This window comes from Molossus molossus, unplaced genomic scaffold (genome assembly GCF_014108415.1).
Source record: "Molossus molossus isolate mMolMol1 unplaced genomic scaffold, mMolMol1.p scaffold_m16_p_3, whole genome shotgun sequence".
NCBI classification, from domain to species: domain Eukaryota; kingdom Metazoa; phylum Chordata; class Mammalia; order Chiroptera; family Molossidae; genus Molossus; species Molossus molossus.
In genome coordinates, this window is record NW_023425366.1 from 46,323,884 (window position 1) to 46,343,762 (window position 19,879).

Genomic DNA, 19,879 nt, shown 5'->3' on the forward strand with positions numbered 1-19,879 from the left:
CTTCGCAAACTAATACACCATCCTCACCAGGAAATGTCTGTGTCATGGTTTTGGCTCTGGTCCTAGCCTTCTTAGATTCCTGGTTATCCATCTTCTATGATTTTCTGAAGTGATTAAATACCTCTTCAAGAAATTCATTTTTTGAGTAAAACTCAGCCGAAATTTGTTGTTTTCAACTAAGAAAACCAAATAATACAAATACCATATTCTGCTGAGTTTTCCCTTTGTGGGGAACCCTGGGTTCTTTTTTTCTTCCTCTCTCATTGAAATAGCTCCTACTTCTGAGCTCCCTAGTCCAACCAAGTCTTTGTAGGATTGGCATAGGTACCCTTCCTCTTGGTTGGTAGGCTTTTAACTAATCTAGCCCCACTCCTCCCTCCCTTCTGATAATACAAATGCTGTTTTCTTCTATGACTCCCTCAAGAGCTGATTTGTTGATCCTCTTCATCTAAAACAACCCAAATCAGCCCTGGCCGGTTTGGCTCAGTGGTTAGAGCGTCGGCCTGTGGTCCTGAGAGACCCGGGTTCGGTTCCCACTAAGGGCACGTACCTCGGTTGCAGTTTGTCCCCAGCCCTGGTCAGTTGTGCGGGTGGCAACCACTCGATGTGTCCCTTCACATCGATATTTCTCTCTCTCTGTTCCTCTCTCTCTCTCTCCTACTCTACCTGAACAAAAAATGGAAAAATGTCCTAAGGTGAGGATAAAAAAATAAAAATAAAAAAATAAAAAAATAAAACAACCCAAATCAGATGCTGTTCAAGTCATACTATGCAGAGAGTGATGTGCCCCCTAAAATATGTGCACTCTGTAAATATCAACAGGCTATCCTCAGCCCTAGTACCTCAAAGGTGCTGACATTAAATAGGACACTCCAATTTTATTCCTGCTCTAGTAAGCTCCTCAGTTGTCTTTATCTTGGGCTTAGTCACATTAACACAATGATGTAAACTCTTGGCTTGTGAATGCATTATATACAATGTCCAGATTGAATCTACAGTAATAGTGTTCCATTCCTCAGATATATATCACTCTGAGGCTACGTAACAAGTCGTTGGGTGAAACTGTCTTGATCTGATCATAGGTCTTAACAGGCCCAAAAGGCTAGTGAATTGAAAAAGTATTTTGTTGCTCTTCCTGACATTTCACAATTCAAGAGATAAAGGGGGAAAGAAGAGTAGAAATTATTATGCCCAGGCCTCTACTTTAAGTTCAAAGCCGAAAAAAGAGGAAGAGGAAAATGTCAGCAGAGTATGGTGCCAGTTTTTGTTCCTACTTCTATTTCCCCAAAAGAAGCAAGGGATTCACCTTTTTAAAGGAAGAACCATGTGATAGATGCAATGCTGAGTGCTTATAAACACTATCTTATTTAGTTCTTGCAACAGCCCTCCAAAATTACTACTATCATTGTCATTTCTATTCTATAGATAAGAAAATATGTTTTCACACTGTTTGCTGGCCAAATCAATATCATACATTACTTCAAAGTTTGCCCTTTCTACTACACAGGGAAATGATGTTTTCAGCATCCCCCAATAACACCCAGTAACCTTAGAAGTAACAATGTTCCTTTTGCTCCAACAGAATAGCTGGGATGAAGCAGAACAGGAGAGTCAAGTTGCTCCTCAGTGAAGACAACCATGCTGGATTGCATTATCACCTTTCATTGAGACGCTCTCCTTGCAACCCAGCTCTGACAACGCAGGCTGACAACAGTCACCTTGTGGCTATCCTGCTTATTCAACAGCAAGGATTTGGATTGTTTTGTCCATTGTGAGTATCTGGGCATCATGTCTTTCTCCTGTCCTTCCCCCTGGCTTCCTTTTTAAAAAGATTATAGTTGAAGTATAATTTGATGTATATTCCATAGCCATTGATGGCTGTGGCCCCTTGTTCTCTGGAGAAAAAGTATGGACGGTACATAAGGCAAATCATTTTTTTCTTTTCTCCTTTGTTCTCTCCCACTAATAATGGCTGAGTGATCTTGGGCAAGTCACTTAACCTCTTGAAACCTTGGTTATTTGATTTCTAGAGTAGAGGTGACAGTACCTTATGTGTCTGACAGCCAGGGCATGATCCACAGCATCTCATGAGCCTCTACTCTTTCCATACCAAGAGCTATTCATCAAAACAAACCCACACTCTCTCTTATGACATGAAAAATTAATTATTACTCCAATTGAACACCTTAGAGAGAGACATTGGTCACTGTGCATTCTTCAGAATGGCAGTTATGATTGGCAAATGGCACCAATCTTGGGGTCGTGGGGGTCAGACATTCCTGAATGCAGGCCCACTCTGCACATGTCACTCGCTGGTCATGGTCACCCAAATGCTGAATTTCAACATTTCTCATATATTTTTTTTTTTTTCAAATTACATAAGGAAATGGTTTTTCTTAGAGGACCATTAACACTGGGGCACAAAACACAATTTGACCCAGAAAGGACAGGCAGAGGAGGTTTGATCTGCTCTTACTCATTTTTTAATCAGCTCCCACCATATTGGAAGTTTCAAAACATCATAGAATGTTCTCTAGGAAGGATTCATGATGGAGCTATTTGCATTACTGTTGAATATCAGGAGCGAGAAGTTATAATTGGCCTGTCTCCTTACAGCACACAATGATGACCTTCTTCCCAGGGGTGCTTGTTTAAAGCATGGATTTGAGGCTATGAACCTGGGAGGGGTCACTGGGTATGGGAGAGGGGTGATGTAGAGAGGGAGCTGCCTCAGTGAGAATGCTGTAAGTTGTCGTAATATGTACTGAAGGCTTTTACTTCCTTCCTTTCCCTGGGGAAGAAAAGATGGAGCCAAATGATAGAGGACTACTTTTCTGGGTAACAAGGGGACTAACCAACTGTTATGATTGAAACTCTCTCTTGAGACCCTCTTTCCTTTGGAAAGTTAGAGGACTTCCAGGGCTTTCATGCAGACCTACCCAATGACACCAGGTTTCCTAGTGAGAAGCTGTTATTCTCTCTCTCTCTCTCTCTCTCTCTCTCTCTCTCTCTGTTCAATCCTCACCTGAGGACATCCTTAGAGAGAGAGGAAGGGAGCGAGAGAGAGGGAGACAGAAGGAGAGAGAGAGACATCAATGTGAGAGAGAAACATCGATCAGTTAGTTGCTTTTTGTATGTTCCCTGATTGGGGATCAAACTGCAACCCAGGTATATGCCCTGACTGAGAATCGAACTGTCAACCTTTCAGTGCATGGGACAATGCTCAACCAACCAAGCCACTCTGGCCGGGCTGTTATTCTCTTTTTAAAGAACTATGGTAATGGCAGTAGTAGTATTACTAATAATTACAGCAACAATAATAATACTTAACATAAATTAGGCATTTATTATGTTCCAGGAATCTTTAAATGCTTTACGTATATTAACTCATATAATTCCCACAATAACCATATGAGTTAGATGTAATTAATATCTACTTTTAACAAATGAGAAAATTGAGACACAGAGACCTTCCTCGAGGTCACACAATAGGTGGACTCAGGATGTGAACCCAGAGAGTCCGGTTCTGATGCCCACATGCTTTAATCACTACATAAAAGACCGGTGATCTCTACCTCCCCTTGGACCTCCCCATCACCACCTCTGAACGGTGACTCTCCACGGTAGTGCTGAGGGTAATTCCTGCTCACTGAAGTAGCTCCTAGGGGTTCCTTGCCTTGACTAGACTACCATCCCAGGGAGGAATCTCAGCAGGGGCTCCTTTGGGGTATTCTCCGTTATTGGAAGTGGCTTTTATCAGTTCCTCTTGTGATAGCTGCTGCCAGTGAATGGTGGCTTCAGGTACCCAGTCCTGCTGACGTCATCGTTAGGGCCCTCTTGGTGTCTGCTGCTCCTCTAACAACGTTCAGGTGTCTCAGTCCTTGTGAGACTGTCCCTAAAGTCTAGCTCACTGAAGCTACAATGCCATGCAGCTCTGTCAGAGTCTTTGAGTAATGCAGTATCTCAGTATCAAGGGAGCAAGTCTATCCACTGACTCATCTTCTTTTTGTTCTTTGAGGCATAGCACAGGTCAACTTGGCTTATAGGACCCATGATTACACTTGTATATAGCTGGGGTATATTTTTGAATTTATGAAGTTCTTTAAAATGTTTTATCTCATCTAATTCTCACACTACCTCTGTGAGTGAGGCCATTCTCATCTCTGTGATATAGGATAGAGATGGCAAAACTGAGGCTCAGAAAGCTGGGATGGCTTTCCTAGGAGCTAAGGTCAGAGCCAGTCTTTTAACTCTTGGACTTTATGGGCAAACTAGTATCTTGTTGTTTTAATTTAATTAATTTTATTTATATTTTAATTATCCCCGAGGCTCTTCCGTAGTGCTTTCTTGCTCATTGCCTATGCTAATATTTTTAGGGGGGGGGGGGTGTGACTTTTCTGAATTGACTAATAAAATCTCTTGCTATAAGGGAGATATTGATTTTTTAAATCTATTATATATTTTGTCAATATGTTTTCTAGTTTGCCCTGTGGCTTTAACTTTGTTTATAGTTTTAGGATGTACAGAAATATAAAAATGTAAAATATGTATTCACCTATTTCCTCATAGTTTCTGCCTCGGAAAAGGCTTCTCAGTACAAAATCATAGACATTTGTTTCTATCTAATTGGTAGTTTAAGTTTTATATTTAATTTTTAGTCCATCTGGAATGTATTTAAGTGTATAATGTGAGCTAAGGGTTCAATTTGAAGTTTTTCAAATGAGTAAACTGTTATAACAGCACTATATATAAATAATGTGGTTTTTCCCTATTGATTTGATCTTTATCGTGTTTTAAGTACAATTTATATTTGGGTTGGACCCTGGGTTTTCTATTCACTTCCTGTGAAATATTAATCCTGAGTGCAGTTAGTTTTCTCCACTTTGTATTCCATGACCCCCAAGTGCTAGAGGGTAAATCTGCCCCTCCTATCTCAGCATCACTTTGCCCTGGGTACCAAGGGACTTGGTCTCAGCCCCTAATGCCTCATCACATATCCCTTTGCTCCTCCTAGGTAGAAGAGCCATAACTCTGGGCCCCAAATCAGAATGCATGGACTGAAAAAAGATTCTTCCTTCAATTATAAGTGAGTGAGTGTGTGAGTGTGAGTGTGAGTCTCAGGGCTGGCTCTCTGTATCCTGTGGTTCTTTAAACCACAGATATTTTCTACCTGTGACTTGTGTTACTGAATACAGTGTGTAAGATCTGAGGCTGACTCAGTGACTATTCCCATTCAGAGAACTCTTCCTTAGTCAAGAAAAGTTTTGCTCTCTTTAAAATGGGGTTTTGTGGAGAAGATTTTGCCACCCTCATTTTCTTTCTTTCTAAATCCTCACCTGAGGCTACGTTTTTTTAATTGACTTTTAGAGAAAGAGTTAGGGAGAGAGATGGGGGAGGGAAAGAAAGAGGAAGCAAGAGAGAGAGAGAGAGAGAGAGAGAGAGAGAGAGAGAGAGAGAGAGAGAGAGATCAGCTGCCTCCCATACATGCCCAACCGGCCATTGAACCCCCAGCCTCTTGGTGTATGGGACGGTGGTCCAACAAGTGAGTCACCCAGACTGTGCCACCTTCATTTTCTTTTAAGGTGTGAAGTCATAAGAAAATGTGGACATACATGAGAACTCAAGACCTAAGGAGCTGCATGTGTAGAAACTGAACGTTTATCTGGGAAGTCAGAGACCAAATTTATTGTTCTCTTAAATCCCTGTGAAATACCAATTTCTGTGCTCTTGTTAGTCTGTTCAAGTCACTTAAAATCGTAAAAGGTTACATCTGAAACAGACCTTAGCCTTCTTCTAGTCCAACCACCTTGTTTTTGCAGATGCAGAAACTGAGGCCCAGAGAGCGGATATGAACTTTTCAACAGGAGTTGTGTCTTGATGCATCACACTCTGCCCCCACATCCTTGCTTAATACATGAAAGTTAATTAAATCAAGCAATTCAACCTGGCTCAATTGTACTGAAACCCAAAACCCAAGTCAGAACACATGCTTAAAATGGAACAGTCCTTCAAATCAATCAGTTTATTATTTCTTGCATTGGGAAAAGTATATAGCATAATGACCATGAACAACCTTTCTCCCCACCCTTTCTTTTTCTATCCTTCTTTTTCACCTTTTTCTCTCTCTCTCACTTCTTTCTTCCCCCATCGCTTCCCCCTTGCTCTGGAACCTCTCCTGCCAGAAATAAAATTTGCTGCACGAGGCATGGAATTGGAGCCCCCACAGTACATTTGGCTGTAATGGGTGTGTCTCTCCTGTGTAGGATGCAATCATTTTGCAGACTCTTCTACCAAGCTGTGGCTCTGAACCCAGAATTCACGCAGGAATGAGGCAAAGTGAAGTGAGTTAAACCAAAATAGAACATGAATGTGCTCATGGATACAGACTTCATGTCTGCAAGCTACCTTAAGCAGTACCTCAAATAATCAAGATTCAAAGTCCTCTTCCCGACCTCCACTGTCCGCCACACATCTAGTCACCTTTGAAAAGGAAGACAAGCAGGACTTACCTACTCAGGCAGAAAAAGGAACCAATGGGACTTCTGATGAACAGAACTGGATGGATTCAAATCCTAGTTCATGCACTCTTTCATATTGATTCTTTCATGGTCTCCTTTTATAGGTTTAGTTAGTTCTTTAATCACTTATGTTTAGCAAGGTAATAAGTATTCAGAACTGGCCACTCAGAACTAAATCTCAGACCTTGACCCTAATCTACACATAACCTTCCCCACCTGCAGTAACTATCATCCTAAGTGCTGTGATTTTCATTGCCTTGAGTTTAGTTTCTTTATATAAAAATAAATTTTGGTTTTATTGCATCTATGTAGTCATAAAAATGTTTTAATTTTAACATTATAAAAATGTTTGTATGTCTAAAATTTTCCCTGTAAAAAAAAAAAAATCACTAAATGGTATCATGCTGGGTATAATACTTTGGGACTTTTACCACTATTTATTTGTTTATTTTTATTTTTTTCTTTATTGATTTTAGAGAGAGAGTACAGGAGAGGGAGAGAAAGATAGAAACATCAATGAGAGAGAACAGTGATTAGCTGCCTTTTGCATGCCACCCACTGGGGATCAGGCCCACAACCTGTCATGTGCCCAGACTGGGAATTGAACCGGTGACCTCTTGGTGCTCTTTAAAAAATTTGTTTTCCCTTTATTGATTTTTAAAGAGAGGAAGTGAGTGAGAAGGAGAGAGAGAGAGAAACATTGATGAGCAAGAACATCGATTGGCTGCCTCCTGCATGCCCCACACTGGGATTGGGCCCACAATCTGGGCATGTGCCCTGACTGGGAATCGAACCAGTGACCTCTTGGTGCATGGGTGGACTCTCAAAAACTGAGCCACACTGGCTGGACTACTATTTCTGTATAATATTTTCTATTGTAAATAGATTTTAGTATATTTGAAATATTTTTGAATACAAGAAATGATGCAAAAGGAGATTCTTATTAACCTAAACTCCAAAGTGACAGAATTTCCCTTGTTCTCACTACCTGCAGTTACATTAATTTCCTTCATGCTTTTCCCCAGTTCTGCCTCGTCATGAATAGATCCTCCCCCCCCGCAACCACCTCAAAGTATTCCATTAAGTGGATCTAGTTCGTGGTGAGCTCTGGGCAGAACCTGGTGTTTCGACTTTTCTCTAATTGGATTTGGTTCTTAGCCACCATAACCTTGCTTCCCAGAGGTGTGCTCTCCTACCGGGCACCTCTGTTGCTTCCTTGGCCTTGGTCAGTGGAGGACCCCGAAGAGCTCTAAGGAAGGCTTGGAGGGTGTTGCTTGTGTTTTATGTCTTTGCAGTTGCATCCCCCCCTCTGCTGGGAATAGTCTCACTCTAGCAGGTCCCATCGCTAAGGGCTCCTTTCCCAGTAGCTGGGCCCCAGCTGGAGCTAAACTTTCAGGCTTCCACGAAAAGACAGCTCTAAAGCCAATCCACAGAAAACAGTATGCCTCTCTTCTGCCCTGCTCAATGACTTTTCCACCCTTTCGAGTTTTCATCCACGTAACATTGAACACGACTTTCAAGTGCACTCCTCGGCTGCCCTGAGATGGACTCACTTAGAGACTTAGCAATGTCCTTCTTTCCAGGGCATCAAGTCTGTTGTCTATGACGCAAAATGCTAATCATTCTTTTTATTCATCAAATACTTATTGTTTGCCTACTAAGTGCTGGTCGCCACGCATTGATGCAAATTAGGCTTTTTGTGTACAATGGCAAATAGCATGCTGTCTCTGCTCTAAGACATCCCTGTTTAGAAGGGGACACAGGAAAGTACATGAACAAATGCCACAGAAGTGCTTGCAGTCTGGGCCACATTGTGACTTCCGTGGGCCAGAACACTTTTGCCTTCATGGGCCACTTTCTCCATAAAATTATTTCTAACTCTTTTGAAAGCATTAAGCTGCCATTGGAACTCATTTAATACCTGAAATGGTTCTAGTTTAGGGAACCTACTGTGGGAATGCAGGAGTCATGCCTTCCCTGCGTGCCCTAGAACTCTCTCTAGCAGCTCAACAGGGGCCAACTGAACGATCTGCTATGACTTTTCCATGCTGACCGCCCTACGCCCTAAAATGAGTTAGGAGATTTGAGCCCCTCAGGCCCTGGCATTGTCCACAGGCTTGAGGATTCGAATTATAGCCAGTACCTCCTTGGGTTGTACCCTCACCACTGATGTAGATTCACAGAAAAGGAATTTAGGTAAAAGAAGACGATGTCTTAAATTCTAAACCCGCAATGCCAGGTAGAAATGTATGCAATCATAAGGCTAAAGACACTTTTAATTTTCAAAATGTTATTGCAACCAGCATAACTCTCCCCAAGTAAGTGCCAAAATAATTCTCCCCAAGTCCTCTTAAGTGCTTTGAGTTGATAGAAATATATCCAGAACTGCAGCTACGCAACATGAGAAAGGAAGACAGGAAGGAAACATTTCAACTGAGAGGGACATCAATGGGGAAGAGAAGAGATAACCTCCTGACACATAGACAGTTTTCTGGTCCAGAAACATTATTTGTGTAGTAACAACTTTAGTATAGAATTAGAAGCAATGACAAAAAGTATTATGTTTTTCTGCATGGAGGAGGAAAGCGTGAGAGTTTTTATTTTTTTTGTTTTCATTTATACAGCTTGAGGCCAACAAACATGCCATGACTGAATAATATCCTATACAATCAACGGATGAAAATATACGAAAGTCAACCCAGAATGGTCCCTTAGACTGCAGCGTCTGGGTAACCAGTAATGCATGATAAAAGCTCATGTGACCATCCAGTACAACCCTGCCTCCTTTCTTAAAAAGAACCAAGAAATTATGTGTTTTTAAAAATAATTTAAAATTCCATGGGAGTCTACCCCGAAGTCACTGGACTCTGTATAAAGAAGTGTCTGATCGCTTAGTCCGAGTTCCCAGAATGGGATTCCAGGCAAAGCCAAATGCTTCAGTCAGGGCACGTGGGTAGGGGACAGATGGTAGACTTTTGCCTTTCAGCACATAACCGTAACCTTATGCACTGTCTGAGTTTATTTTCAATCTCATACACAAGGACTTATTGTTAATAATAAGCTCGCCTCCAAACCCATTTCCAGGAAAAGATTCTCCATGTGTGTCACCCTACCTCTTCCCGGTTGCACAGTGACCATGAGAACTCTGGGACCAGGGGCCAAGTGTCAAGTTCCAATAATGGGGTGTATGTGTGTGTGTGTGAGTGTGTGTGTGTGTGTGTGAAATTTCCGGTCCTTGTTACTATTTATATTAATGTTCTGTCCAGTCTAGTCTCAGATGCATTACTTAGAATTTGTATCCTTTTTCTACTTTCTCACCTAGAATGAAAACCAACACACATTTCTCCAAGCCATCCCTACTTGTTATAAAAGGAGGGAAGAAAAGAACATTTGTCTTACAGCTTAGGGTCCTATCTCAAGGTGGGAAAACTCAGTAATTTATACTCAAAAGAAAAAAAGCTACAACCGCCCCCAGTCTATGAGGTGTATAAACATTAAATGGGCTACCTAATTTATTCTTGGTATTGTGTTTGTGTTGTGAGTCAACTCTTCCCTTCTCTTTGTTTGGAAGTTAGTGAATAAAAGTCCTTAATTCCATCTGAGGCCATGTAATTCCACTGAGCTTTTCAGAAGGATTGGGGGCAACATAGAAACTTGAATTTGGAAGAGCACAAACTCTAGCTATGTGACTGCAACTAAAATGTGAAGCAGAAAAAAGCTCTCAGATTTATGAACATCAATTTACTTCGGGGAGGAAAAGCTGGATAAAACTTGGAGTTTGGTCTCAAAATAGCCCGGACAATTTTAGTTTTCTGACAGCAGTTGGTGGCAAGCCTGTTAAAGAACACCATCTTGAAATTTCCCATTTGGGTGCTGTAGATAGCATATCATCTGGACACGCCCAGAGCGTCAGAAGCATTAATCACCAAGGCACACCTGGCATAGAATAGAGATGTGAGGAGAGAAGGAGCTAGCGTTTTAGATGGACCCCACATCTCATGTTTTCTACATTTCTGCCTATTTGATTAGTCCAGTGCTAACCCAGAAAGGCCCTAGGCTACACTGGTTTAAGAGCATAAATGCTGGGGTTAGAATGATTTGATTCTGAATCAAGCTCTGCCACGTGCTGCCTGTATGACCATGGACACTTTCCTTAACTTCTCTGAGAATTCGCTTTTCAGTGAGACAAAATATGTGAGGACTAGCACAGTACTTACACATTTGGGATTCAGGTTCTTCCCCTCCTCCCCTTTCCTTTACACTGAGTTTTCATAAGGGCGATTTGTATGAAAAGTACTCAACATGTAGTCCATTCTCACAAACTATTGGTTTATCTTGATCACTAGGGGTCCAATGATGTAGAACTTAAAGTCATTATTTTTACTATTACTATTTGAAAAAAGGCCATCTGAAAGTTGCTGTTTCTGATTCTAGTTATCAAGTCACTTTGATACCGACAATTTTGTTCTGGGCTGAACTATCAGAGAGGCTTAGTAGATATAAGGCCAGTGCTAACCCACTGATTTCTTAAAAGTTGTTAACAGGATATTCCCTGACTTGACGAAGTCTTAGTGCTTAGCTGCTCTGGGTAATGGCATTGGACAGTGTCACTTCTTCATGGACCAATGCCATATTTATAATGGGATTCAGGGGAATCTTTTTTTTTTTTTTGCAATTTTTATTAATTTATTTTTGTTAAAGATGTTTCTCCTTTTCCCCCACTAGACACCCTCCTCCCTGCCCCCAGCATTGTTGTCTATGTCCATTGGTTATGCATAGATGCTTAGAAGTTCATCCCTTCCTCTTAGGTTTGTCACTTTGAATTGTACTCCTTTCTATGTCTCTGGGTCTATTTTGTTCATCAGCTTATTTTGTTCATTATATTCCACAAATAAGTGAGATGATGCAATATTTGTCTTTATATGATTAGCTTATTTTGCTTACCATACTGCTCTCCAGGTCCCTCCATGTCATCTCAAAGGATAAAAGATCTCTCTTTCTTACAGCTGCATAGTACTCTATTGTGTATATGTACCACAGCTTTTTTATCCACTAATCTATTATTGAACACTTGGGTTGTATCCAGATCTTAGCAATTATGAATAGTGCTGCTATGAACACAGGGGTACATATATTCTTTCCGATTAGTGTTTCAGGCTTCTTAGGGTATATTCCTAGAAGTGGGATCACTGGGTCAAATGGTAGTTCCATTTTTAATTTTTTGAGAAAACATCAAACTGTTTTCCACAGTGGCTGCACCAGTCTGCATTCCTACCAGCAGTGTACTAGAGTTCCCATTTCTCCACACCCTCGCTAGCACTTATTTGATGATTTGTTGATGGCAGCCATTCTGGCCGGTGTGAGGTGATACCTCATTGTTGTTTTAATTTGCATCTCTCTGATGATTAGTAATGTTGAGCATTTCTTCATATATCTCTTAGGCCTTTATATGTCCTTTTTGGAGAGGTGTCTATTTAGTTCCTCTGCCTATTTTTTAATTGGGTTCTTTGTCTTCCTTTTGTTGAGTTGTATGAGCACTCTATATATATTGGAAATTAACCCCTTATCTGATGTATCATTGGCAACTATGTTCTCCCATACAGTGGGTAGCCTTTTTGTTTTGATGATTGTATCTTTCGCTGTGCAGAAGCTTTTGAGTTTGATGTAGTCCCATGTGTTCATTTTCTCCTTTGTTTCTATTGCCTTAGGCAATGTATCAGTGAAAATTCTTCTGCATGTGATGTCTGAAATTTTGTTGCCTACATTTTCTTTTAGGATTTTTATGGATTCACAGGTTACATTTAAGTCTTTTATCCATTTTGAGTTTATTCTTGTTTATGGTATAAGTTGGTGGTCTAGTTTCTTTTTTTTGCTTGTAGCTGTTCAATTTTCCCAGCACCATTTATTAAAGAGGCTGTCTTCACTCCATTGCATACTCTTGCCATCTTTGTCAAATATTAGTTGAGCATAATGTCTTGAGTCAATTTCCAGATTCTCTGTTCTGTTCCATTGATCTATATGCCTGTTCTTGTGCCAGTACCAGGCTATTTTGATACAATGGCTTTGTAGCATAACCTGATATTCGGTATTGTGATCCCTCCTACTTTGTCCTTCTTTTTCAAGACTGCTGTGGCTATTCAAGGTATTTTTGGTTGCATATAACTTTTGAAGTATTTGGCCTAGTTTTGTGAAATATGTTGTTGGTATTTTAATGGGGATTGCATTGAATCTATAGATTGCTTTGGGTAGTATGGACATTTTAATGATGTTAATTCTTCCAATCCATGAACAAGGTATATGCTTCCACTTTTTTATGTCTTCCTCTAACTCTTTTTGCAATGTCCTGTAGTTTTCTGCAAATAGATCCTTTACTTGTTTGGTTAAGTTTATTCCCAGGTATCTTACATTTTTTTTGCCACCATGGTAAATGCGATTTTTTTTTTTTTAGTTTCTCTTTCTGTGAGTTCATTATTGGTGTGTAAGAATGCTGCTAATTTCTTGATGTTACTTTTATATAAACATACTGATACTTTGCCAAATTTGTTTATTAACTCTAGTAGACTTTTGATGGAGTCTTTAGGGTTTTCTATGTACAATATCATGTCATCTGCAAATAATGACAGTTTCACTTTCTCCTTTCCAATTTGGATCTCAGGGGATTCTTTGAAGGTTGAAGAGAAACAGAACTCAACATACTTATTTTAAATACTCCAAGTTATTAGATCATCTCTGAAACATTAAATTGTTTTTAATGCAACTAACTTAGCAGGAAAAGTCTCTGAGGAAGGCCCTAATGGGAAACTCACCATTACGTATATTGAGAACCTTAAGCTTAAGAACAGAGTCAAGGTTGTCCAAGAGGAGACCTGTTCTGATGTTGATATTGTCCTTTTCTGATTCAGTCACCTTTATATCATGGTCATGCCCAGTGGAAAGTGGTTGAGTGTATGAGGAACAAAATTAATCACGAAGACACATCTTACTGGAACCCAGCTTGCTATGGCATGGAGCTACATGGCTGAGTGGAACATGGCACTCTAGGGAGAAGCATTCTGCCTTACTAGCCTTCCCTGACCCCAGACGGTTGGTGTCAACAGTCCTTCTGCTTGCTCTACACTGATGGATTAATACTTTCATTAGAGGTACAGCAAGAGCTGTCATCTTCTCCAATGAGTGACTCTGTTGTCCTGTGTGGATGCGGGTTCTCAGACTTCTTATAGGCAATATCCAGGAAAGAAAGTATAGACTTCTCTTCTCAGTGAGAACAGGGGATTGAACATTCAAAGAAGTGTGAAGTTATTTCCTATTCCAAACTGATGAAGCAGGGTATATTAGTTATGCCTAGGTGCATTTGACTTAGAAATCTTCATTACATCCGTTTCTAAGTCTTTTTGCAAATCCTTAACTAAAAAACTTGTGAAAATTGAAAATAGCAAGGAACTAATATATCAGAAAGAGTCCTACCTCTATACCTTACTACCTTTCAGTCCAGATATCCAAATGAGGATTATGGCAAGACAGAAATTATGGCTACAGGTAGGTTAAGTTATCTTTTAAGCTGGACAATTCATTTCCTTTTGGTGACTAATTTCCTATCTCTTCCTCCCACCAGTTTGACCTATGGCCAATTTCAATTAATTATAAAAGCTTGTATTGTTTGAGGTTCCTGGTTTTTAAAGGCAGAAATAAAGTTGTTTTAGAACAATCCTGTATCTTAACATTCTTAAAGAAAAATCTGAACTAGCTCATTAGAAATGTCGTAGATGTTCCTGTGATGGTACCAAGAATAGGTTAAGAACAGGGATGGGAACTTCATCCCAGCTTTGTTTAATATAGGCTCAAAGATGCCATCTAAGTTGATTGACTGTACTGCACATTTCTCAGGTTTTGTATTATTTTAAATAAATGTCCTGGGCAGGAAAAAAGTATTTCTCCTTATAGAGAGATGTGGTAATAGAATGGGCAATTTTACAATCTGATAATCTCAAAGCAATTTTCAGCATCACTAGTGACCTTCTTTGCATTGTTGTTGGATGGAGAAAGCACCAAGCATTTGCTCACCAGTTGCATACCTCACCTTTCAGCATCAGCTGTGGGAGTGAGACCCAAGGGAAATTGCAGAACCTGGATTTAGACTCCTATCTCTCAATCTATCATTCCCACCAGCATCCTCACAGCATCTTTGCTGGGCAGCTGAATGAATGGGGTTTAGGGGAGAACGTGTATTCAATGTGACTTGCTTGGGTGGTTCATAATTTGGCTTGTGGAGGGGCTTCAGTTCTAAGGGACAACTTCCCTCTGGGGGCCTGAGAAGCTGCAGCATGATTAAGCTCTCTAGTATGTTGGATTTAAAGGAACCCATTGGGGAGCAACACGCAATGGGACCACAATATTATTGAAACACTAGACACTTACTCATTTGCCTATTAAAGTGTCTTGGATATCATGCTTATCAGGTGCTCATTCACTCACTAAGTTCTTTAGGGGATTTGGGATAGATACACAGATCTTAGCAATCCACCAAACCAAACCACTCATTTTACTGACAAATGAACTGGCCCAATGTCACATGAACAATGAATGACAGGTTCATGCCCAAGATCGTGAGCTCATGATTCCTAACATTCCTATCACCCTACTCTTCCTAAAGACAAATAAGATGTGACTTTTTGTCCTGGAAGGGTTCACAATAACAGAGGGAATATGAGACTTTGTGCAAATGAACAATGGATGTCCCGGCATAAGCATGAGATAGGAGGAGCAGAGATTTAATATATGCTGAGCACCTACAACATGCAAAGGTTTGATTATATATTTCCTCACATAATCCTCATATCAAACTCATGAGCAGTATATAATTATCTCACTTTATTGGTAAGGAAACTGAGGCTTGGAGGTGCTGCAATTCTTTATTAGTATGTGCATAGAACTCTAGCCCATCTATTTACCTACTGCTCTGGAGACCTAGAGTCAGTGGACTTCCAAAGAGGACTGGTTCAGTGGAAAAAGCTGCTTGGTAAGGCGAAGCTTGAATTGGTGCATTTCACTTGCTCGGGTTCAGAGAAGCCTCAGCAGATGGAGAAAACACAGATGGCCTCTCCTCGATTGCGTCACCACCCAGAGAAGGTTGGAATCAGTTACACACCCACTGTTTTGCGGTCTCAAATGTAAATTGCCTAGAAAATTGAGCATGGTGAAGAGAAATTTTGGATCTTAAACATGCATTGGTCTCAATTACAAATGATCTATTCTGGGCAAGGAGTAACACAATATATAAGGGGAGTTCCTGAGGCTGTAGAAGGCCCTGATGCCCCTTTTGTGAGTTGCATCATTTCATGATGAACCAGAACAGCCATCAGTAAAGGGGCAAGGTGATGGGCAACTGATCAGAGCTACATACAAGTGCTGAGGGAGAGTCAGGCTGAACAAGGTGAAGACAGGTAAGGCAACTTAGCACGTGGCAAGTTTCAGAAGGAATGATATCCTGAGCAATGGTTTGAAGGATGTGGCTTGGCAGAGAGCTGGGAGAAGTACTGGAGGGAAGGTTCCGAGGTGGGAGAGGAAAATCACACACTTATCTGGAACAGAGTATGGAAGATGGAGATGAGGAGGATTGGTGAAGAGTACATGTTGGGGTGTTTAGAAATTTATCAGTTCAACTACATTCCCCTTGAGTACCAACACTCAGAACCTTCAGACCTCCCCAAGGACCCCTTTCCACTTTGAGTACTTTTGGATGTGATGCTGGCACTGTCTGTCATACCCCCTGTGTATGTGGGGTCCTGAGTCACAGTGAAAGACATAAAGACCTTGGCAGAACTGAGATTTTTGTCATTCCCTTTCCCTAACTAAAGTAGAGGCTCAAAGCAACAAAGGGACTAAATTCAGGTAAACACTGAAGTCGAATTTTACAAAGGAGCTTCAGAATGCACAGATGGTCCATTGAAATGTGCCGGGGAAATCAGGCCCCTAAGGGTCAATGGACATGATTTTTCTGTGAGGAATTTCCATTAGATATGTATGTACTTGATGGGATGCTCCAACACGGGATCCCGCATTTTCTGAACTCTCGATGGCTGTACAGGGAGCATTTGGAATCAGTGGTTAGCAACATCTCTCATGCAGGATGGTGGACATGTTCTTCTTGAGGAAGCAATGAACAAATGGAGAGCCCTCACGGCAGGTGCTTCAGACGGAGATGGGAAATATCCTGTTTAATAAAACAGGAGACTTGTGGCTGGTTTGGTTCAGCGGTTGGAGCGTTGGCCTGCGAACCAGAGAGTCCTGGGTTCAGTTCTCACTAGGGGCATGTATCAAAAAAAAAAAAAAAAATACAGGAGACTTGGAATAGGTCAGCGGGTTTATTTCAGGAAAAAAAAAAAATAATGTTTATTGACTGATTTTTTTTCCTGATAGAGCAGTGGTTCTCAACCTTCCTAATGCTGCGACCCTTTAATACAGTTCCTCATGTTGTGGTGACCCCCAACCATAAAATTATTTTCATTGTTACTTAATAACTATAATTTTGTTACTGTCTGAATAGCCATTGGAAATTTGTGTTTTCCGATGGTCTTAGGCAACTCCTGTGGGGTTGTTCAACCCCCCAAAAGGTTGTGACCCACAGGTTGAGAATTACTGTGATAGAAAAAGAGACAGAAGTCTTGACCCCTGGGGAATGTCAGGTTTGTCATAAACAGTGGTGCAAGTTGTGCCCTGCACAAAGGTGCCCAGCTAAGAGGACAACTGGGGTCCGGCCAGTGTGGCTCAGTGGTTGAGCATCAACCCATGCACCAAGGGGTCACCAGTTCAATTCCCAGTCAGGACACATGCCCGGGTTGTGGGCCTGACCCCAGTGCGGGGCATACAGGAGGCGGCCAGTCGATGTTCTTGTTCATTAATGTTTCTCTCTCTCTCTAAAATTAATAAAGGAAAAAAAATAGAAGAAAGAAATATTGAAGGGGCCTGGAACACTGACGACCATACAGAGGCCTTGGACTGCTCACCTCCAGACTTCAAATGTGTAAGAAAAACACCCTTCCTCCGGTTTGCTTAAACTATAGCAGTTAACTTTCAGCCACATGCATCAGGCCTCAGTTCCCAGTGGATGCAATAAGCAACCTCCAGGAACATAAACCATCCAGGGATGCTTAGAGATATTCGAGAGGAAGACAGGACTTCTTATATTCAAGATGGAGACTTGGAATAAGACTGACAGACATTCGAGGACAGACTGACTCCTCATGAAGCTGGAGAACTTGGATTCCAAAATAAAGAACTTTCCAACAGTAAAGCTTTTGGACTTACTGAAACAGACTATTAAGATAGCCTGTGGACTTGAAAATATGTGTTTTTGAGATTTCCATTCTGACAACAGCAGAAATGACCTCCTAGCTGAGTACTGTCTGAAAGACCATCTCTCCAGAACTTCATCAACTGGAGCCACAAGGACATGGTACGAGCCAGTTTGAGAAATTCACATCCTTTCTGTTGCTTAATGCCACAGAGTTGAAATGGACCAATTTATTTTGAACGGTTGCTATAAATTTGATCTCCAAATTACTGGCTGGTAATTTTAGTGTCCGTGGTCTAAAAGTACCCTATGATTGTAAGGAGGAACCATTGATATTATCACAGTCATCAAAATAACAGCCTCATTTCACACACTAACACCTTCAGTTTGTTGACATTGCTGGTGACTGTTCCACAAGTCTTCTGCTTTCCACAATACTGGTGTGAATTAGTGTCCCGAAGAGCTGTGGGCTCTCTGAAGTCTATTTGGGGACTTTTTCTACCCTTAGCATCCGTGCAGCTAGAAACAACAGGGATGTGTTGATTGGTAGGTATATTTTTAGTCGGATTACTTCAGCCCTAACCAGGGAGTGCTTCAGGCAGTAAGCAGAGGTGCATCTGATTAGGACTCATAAACTTTGTTTAGGGCTACTCCTATAGCTAAGTGGCTGTGTGACGCGTCGGCAGGTGTGTGTGTTTTGATGGCTGCCCTTAGGTGACCCCCTGTCCTATGGAAAAATAATATGTAAAATAGGTGACTGTGGCAGATGACCACCGTTATACTGTAGAACCTTCAAAATGTGTTTTTCTCAAGGCAGGTGTCTCTGTTCTCCACAGGCCTGTGATGCAGTTGGATGTCCTGTGTCAAAAACTCTCCTTACACATGAACAAGCCGAAAGTCAGCTTCTCTAGGAGGCCAGTTCTCAAGCATTTTTGTAGAAGGGTCAGAAGTTTATGAATGATATTCAGATGGGCAATAAACAGCTTCTTTATTTTCTCTCTCGGGTCTTGCTTTGTCTGGGCGTGAGTGCTTCGTTTCCACAGGTGGCAGAGACAGTTAACGGTGTCACTTCACCGCTGCTCCGTCTCTGCTGTTCCTTGGATGCCGCAGGATGACAGAGGTCATGACGTGACTGTTCAGACCTTGTCGCTGCTGCCCATGCAGTCTCCGGGTGCTGCAGCTCACCTCATTTGCTCCTAGCACCTGAGGTAGGCATTGTGGTCTCCTGATGTGAGGACCCAACATCATGAAATAAACTCATCTTACTTCCCAGACTTTTCTCTGTCCCCCTCCGGTCCAGTGGTCTATGGTGCCTCTTGATTCTTTTATTGAGACACCTGCAGGTTCTGGTGCTCTGTCTGGCCTAGAAGGATACCTCTGGCCTCTCTGAACAACCACCTGGGTGCGCCGCACTGCCCAGTGCTGGGCCGACAATGGGGGCTCCTCGGATGTTTCCTGACAGGCATCGTGAGATCTTAGGGATGTGCCTACCCGCTCTCAGAGTCTCTTATACTTCCTTCCCCCCAGAATTTTGGTCCTGATGGTGAAGTCATGTGCCTCTTCTGACATTTTGCCTCTCCTTCCCCTCCTCCCTGGACTCTCTCTCCAGAAGCTTCAGGGCGTTTGTGCCTTCCCCTTCAGTCAGGTGACATTTCTCTTACATCATCCCACCCTCCCTCCTTTCTCTAGGGCTTATGGGTAGAGCTCCGGATGCAATCTGCCAGCCTTGACTCTCCTTAGGGAAAGAGGGTTTCACAAGGGAGCAGTCTTTTCTTTTCAGAAGCGTGGCTTTCAATGTGGTTGTCACACTATAGACTCAAAACATCAGCTTTTCAACTGAGAGCTAAATGGTGACCTCTGAGTTTTAGGGTCTGCCCACCCCTCTTTCCCTGGGGCAAGGTAATATAAAGGCCGAAGGAATGGAGAGAAACAGAATTTGCTAGGCATTCATATTTGAAGGGCTGAGGAAGAGAGACTAGTTCAATATTTTTTCCACTGAGCTGATGGGAGAACCAGAGTGTTGACTATGTGCCAGGCACTTCAAGTGATGCTCACGCTCTCTCCTTCACTT

The 19,879-nt window shown here is 41.6% G+C and overlaps 1 long non-coding RNA gene across 1 annotated transcript; it reads left to right on the forward strand.

Moving 5' to 3' along the window:
• Positions 1–1,604: 1,604 nt before the first annotated feature.
• LOC118642212 lies at positions 1,605–18,775 on the forward strand. Its single transcript, XR_004961678.1, has 3 exons — positions 1,605–1,771; positions 17,447–17,538; positions 18,645–18,775. It is a non-coding gene; the product is annotated as an uncharacterized LOC118642212 (long non-coding RNA).
• The last annotated feature ends 1,104 nt before the right edge of the window (positions 18,776–19,879 follow it).